Below are 6,028 nucleotides of genomic sequence, written 5' to 3'. Positions count from 1 at the left end.
TCCAATCTACTGCCAGGGGGTCAGAAACACAGGTGATGATATGGGCTTTAGACTGGCATCTGAAGTGGGGAGAAAAGGGGCCAGTTTGTGAGACTGAACCCTTGATTTGATGCTACCTCCAGGAAGATCGTGTCAGAATTGAGTTGAATTGTAAGATACTCAGCTGGTGTGCAGAGCATTGCTTGGTTGTGTGGGAAGCTCCCCTTTCACCCCTACACATTGAAATTGGGTCCAGAATCCCAAATAGTAAGTGATCAGCCAAGTCATTATTTCTGAGAACTGAGTCAAAGAAGACTGAGAATGAAGTCAGAATTCCAAGCTATGTTCTGCAGAAACCTAGGTTTCATGGAGTCCCTGTGGGGTTAAGTAGAGATGTTGGGGGAGGCAGGTGGTTATTGAACAAGGCTTAGCCGACAAGGCTCCAGGACTCTCTCCCTGCTTCAGTCAGACCTGCTCTTTTAGCTTTGGGGTTCCATGTGAGATCTCCTCTGAAGAAAGTGTTCTACTATTTCATACACAAACTTTAAAATCTGTTGGAGCCCATTCTACCACTGAGACGGGGCAAGAATGTGGAGAGGAGCTCTTTCTGCAGTACCATCTGCAGGGAAAAATCTAAAGCTGAGGGCAAAAAACCAGAGAGTAGATGATTTCTATGGCCTTTTCAGCTCTAAAAGATTTGAATTCTACTCTCTTATTCCCAACCGCTGAACAACAATCTCAGTTCAGACTCCACTCATGCCCTGGTCTGATAATGACTTTGATGGAGACATATGACCTGGCTAGCCCTAATACATGGGTCTGATAACATTTACGGGCCTTTGAGGAGGGATATAAGAAACATCTATTTGATCAAAGTGCCTTGAACCTTTTGATTTTGAGAACTGCTGGACTGAAACATTCACCGTGAGTTAACAAACCCTTCCTTCTGCCACCCCTGATCTTCATCAGTTTCACAGTCTTTAGGGCCTCAGGCAGTGTCTGGACAAGGTCTCATCCATGACTGCCAGCCTCCTACAGCAGAGAAGTTTACCTTTCCTGGTCAATTTCTCAGTACTCTCAATTTTTCTTGGTTTCTCAGATAATGTCATCTCTCTGTCTTTTGCCCAGAGGAAGTGTTAACAAATTTAAGTATCCAAAGATGCTCTTCCCTTGAATGTAACTTTCTAAGCTCTACCCACTTGCAGTATAGGTCTGGGGAAGAAACACAATGATCTTGAAGAAAATCTGATTTTAGGGAAAGCAACTTTGTTTTCCTATGACAAACTCTCATTTCCAACACTAGGGTCCAACTGCAAAGAAATGAAACATGAGCAGCTGGGTTTAGGAATCTTCTAAATCCAGATGTTCAAAGCCTGAGGCGAAAGCATGCTGCATAGAGTTAACAGAAGCTGATAACTATAGAAATTCTTGAGCTTGTCTTACAGAACAACAGATAAAGGAACAGTTTGTTAAAACCCCTTGGCTTATAAACTGCCTTCATTGACTAAGCTCGCTTTAGTTATTTTCCTTTCTTTCTTTCTTTCTTTTCTCTTTAATTACATACCTTCCCAGCTTCACACAGCTCAGTTGTTTTACAGGAACTTGGAGTCAACTCTTATCCAGTGCAAGGCAGTTGGAACTGGTTGGGACCACCGACCCTAAAGCAGGGCCTGCCCAGGTGTCCTGTCAGACATCAGCGGGCTGGAAAACTCCACCCTCCCATCAAGCTAAGTGCCTCTATTTTGAACATGCAAAAGCATGTAACCCAGATGCACCTGCACAAAACACCGATTACCTCACCTTTTGCTGATCTCCAATCACCTTTCCCCGTGCCTAAGACACTGCTTATCCAATAAATATCCCAACACCCTTGCCTTCCGGGAGGCAGATCTGAGACTTATTCATCAGTTTCCCGATTGGCTGCTTTGTGAATAAACACTTTCTCAGCTGTAAACCGCAGCATCTCAGCATTTGGCTTGCTGTGCATCAGGCAAATGGAACTGGTTTGATAACAGAGCCATAAGATACTCTTATAACACCTGTGCTTCTCTTCCAAGATTTTCACCCTATATTTTAAGAACTTTGATGGAGGATCAAGTACATCTTCATTCTAGGGGAACATTATAATGCCACATCCTTTGTAAGACAAGAGAAAGGCAGCATTGTGCATAAGTCACCTAACTCATTTGCTCACCATGGTGAACATTTGTTGCTCTTATCTGTACAGCACCATTATTTTTCTAGACCTCTTTAATTACATCTCCAGTAAGAGCAATTGGCTTAGGAGATGGGGGTGGTGTGCATTCATTTTTTTACAAACAAATGAGTTTTACTACTTTCCAAGTACTACTGCAAGGATGACTAGAGAATAACAATGAAATTGATGGCTGGAAACCAGCTAGGCTCATCCACTTCTCCACGCTAATCTCTTAGCTCAAATAATTTACTGCATGTCATTCTTTGTTCACCAAAACCACAAATGTTAAATCCTTGACTGCCAAGGACCTCTTGTACCCTGTAGTAGTCTGTAAATGTAATAGTACAAAGTTTTCAGTGCTATTTATAATTTATCAGCTTTAAAATCTATTTTTAATGTTACCTTTGTGATCTTTGTAGGGTTTTAATTTGTTTGTTTGTTTGGTTGGTTGGGTTTTTTGTTTGTTTGCTTGCTTGTCTGTTTTTTGCTTTAAGTCATTTTTTTTTTTTTCTCTTCTTGACAATTCTGTGCTCTTAACATTAATTCTCAAACAAATGGTCTAAATTCTCTCTGGCAAATTTGGATGTGTTGGGAGAGTGGGCTATGTTCCATGTGTTGCCTTTGCAATATGGGCACAGTAAGATGACTTAACATCGTGTGAGCATACCAACCAAATTCAGGCTGAGGGCTACAGCCATGGCACAGTCCTTTCATCTCAGCCGTCTTCAAAACTGCCATAAATTATCGCTGCTGGATGTAGTGCCAGGATCCTGGGGCCCATTTTCATGTTTAAGAGGGTTTGGGGGGTGTCCCATACCACCCTACTGGCTCAACTAGCTAATGACGTCTCCTCTCCGCCTCAGTCCTTCCGTGAAACATGGCGGTGACTTTCCACAATGGAACCTGCTCCTTGCAACAGAGCAGTAGGTTAGCTATTTGAAGGCTGAGAAAGATGTAGCATAGACGACAGAAAAGGGAGAACAGAAGGGAGAAGTAAGGGGAGGCCATTAAACCACTTCAAAATGACTTTTAGAGCGTCAGACTGCGTAGAAAGTGGCTCTGAAACTCAGAGTGAAACCTCAATCTTTCGTACATTCATCTTTGAAGCCGAAAGTTGGTGAAAAGACTGGCTATGAAAGCAAGCCCCATACTTTCATAAACAGCAAATTTAAGTAATTTCCCCAAATTTCCTATGTTAGCTTTGCTTTAAATTATATGGCTGCCATAAATAGTCTCCCTCATCTTCTCTTTATATCCTGTATCCCCACACCTTCATTCCTCAGATTTAGGGCTTACAAAGAAACTGAGATTTCATTTTCAGCAGAATATATCATGACCAAGCCTCATGTGGGGCTGTACATCAGAGAAATAGAAGTGTCTTGCGGCTTGTCCTTCCCTCCTTTATAAGAAGTAATCACCCCCAGCTGAGCCAAGTTGAGCAAATGTTCAGTTTTCACATGATTTTGCTACAGCATCATAATGAATGCACCGCTTTGATGGAAGAAAGAAGCTCCATGGAAAAAACAATTTAAGGATTTGGAGTTGAAGCTGAAAACATGGGCTGCTTTGTTCTTATGACAACTGCTTCGTCATCTAAACAATTTCTCCAGTTTGAAGGATCTGTCTTTCCCAGCCACAACCCTCAAGCTACAATAACAGACTCATGATTTTTTTAGATGCCAAGGTTATGAACACTCTTTTATGAACATTTTCCTTTGAACTCATTTCTTTGAAGAAGAAAAATAGCCCTGTGTGTTGCAGGGTTGACAGTAATAGACAAAACATACAAATTGTTCTCTTAGGGGCAGTAAAATGCTCCAAAATGCATATAGAAAAATTCCAAATACAGCATAATGTTTATGGAACCCTGCCTTTGTAGCTATAATTTTTAAAGTAATATTTCTGACTGGCATTTTTATACAGAACATATTTCAGGGATTAATATCAAGATTAATGCCTTAAAATGTCTCCCTTCCCAGTATCATGATTGCTTTTCCCATATTAGTACAAACTCTTAGTGAGTAGAATTTTAGAATGTGCCACTTAGAAGGAAGGAAATTTTCATTGAGTGAATCTGCTTATGTTTTTATTTTTCCTTTTATCTCATTTCAACATATCCTCCAACTTCCTCCTCTAAAAATAATTCAACTAATGTCAACCCAACAGATTATAGCAGATCTATTTATTTCATTCTGCCTCAAAAAGAATTTATTATTTAGGCTTATAATTATATATGTAGTACTGTCAACTAATTTTTAGGTTCCTTATTAAAACTTCTTTTCATTCTGTTTTAATATCATCAGTTAAATCATTTCTTTTCTGGTGTTTAAAAAAAATGTTTTCCCTGAACCCCTTTCAAATGTTTTCACTCATTCGAAAATTAATCCAGAAAACTGAGCCTCTTTTAATCCTGCTTTGTGGCTTAGATTCTTTAGCCCTGGAACCATTCATGTTGATTTCTGTCATACGCATGTTTATGTAAAAATAGCCTTTGATATGGCAGAGAAATAATTCTATTACAAATGACGTGCCTCAGAAGCCTAACATTGTCAGGTGAACCCTGGCAGCAGTGATTTAAGAATGCTTTCCCAGACTGAGTGAATGACCTATAAAAATTTCAAGACACAATTGTTGCTTTGCACTTGGCATTAAGAACTTTCTGCAAAGGTCTTTTCATGTAAAGAGACAGTACTCTAAAGTGCTTCAGAGGATGAGCTTGAGAACCAGACTGGTTGGGTTCTAAACCCAGCACTGCCACTTACTAGCTTCATGATCTTGAAGAAGAGACTTAACCATTCTGAGCATCATAAAATGGGGTTAATAATACCCCTTACCCCTTAGGATTGTTGTGAGGATTAAGTTGGTAAAAACATATAAAGCACCTATGACACTGACACTGAGTTAGTACTCAGTAAGTGTTAGCTGTTAATATTACTTAACTCACAAGGGCACGACTTCCCTTTATATAATTTTAGAAGTAGATTTGTAAAATAAAAAGAAACCTATAAAAATCTAGTTCTATAAAATTTACCAACATGAGATTATAGACAGATATTGTTAGATATAATTGTCTATAACTCTGGCTATTCTTTTATAAAATTGTGTCAATTCATATAGATAAAATTATATTGATCCATTTTTTTAACCTGGAAAGTTTGTTTTCATAAGTAAATTCATTTTCCAATGACTTTCTTTGTTATTGAACTTAAGGTTGCCATTGCTTTCCCACTCAGCTTGTCTATCTCACTCCCCACCCAGCCTCAGCACATTAATTCAGTGAGGTTTATTAAATGTCTGCTCAGAACAGATAGCACATGAAAAACAACAGCCCTCAGCTAACTTCATCTATATGGCAGGATCAATTTCCTAATTGTTTAACTGATCAAGTTTGTATTTTTAGATAACTGTTTCCTATAGCCAAAGAAAAATCCATTAATTCCTATGTGTTTCCAGCCCAAACAATTTTGCTTCCATGAATCTCCTGAAAGAAATAGGCTATAAGTAATTAAACAAACTTGAATACCATATAATTTACCTACACAAAAATGATCCTAATTTCTGTCCTCCCACTGTGTTACCTTCATATTGACTCTGGAGGATACACTCAACAGTCTCTGTCTTCATCTCAACCCAAGATCAAAACAGCAAATAAATGTCTGGTAATTATATCATTTAACAGAAAAAAGGCCAAAAACTTGTAGGTAGAGTTTGATTATAATGACATAAAAACTGCATTGAAAATATGTGGGGGAAAACTAGAGTAAATGGTGACTCTGCTAATATAATGAAATTATAGGTTTTTTTTCTTTTCTCCATTTTCTAGATTTTTGGTACTGACTATACTATTTTACA

The sequence above is a fragment of the Eubalaena glacialis genome, chromosome 14 (assembly GCF_028564815.1).
Source record: "Eubalaena glacialis isolate mEubGla1 chromosome 14, mEubGla1.1.hap2.+ XY, whole genome shotgun sequence".
In the NCBI taxonomy this organism is placed as follows: domain Eukaryota; kingdom Metazoa; phylum Chordata; class Mammalia; order Artiodactyla; family Balaenidae; genus Eubalaena; species Eubalaena glacialis.
The sequence above is the reverse complement of the archived record's forward strand: the minus strand, read 5'-3'. Positions refer to the sequence as shown.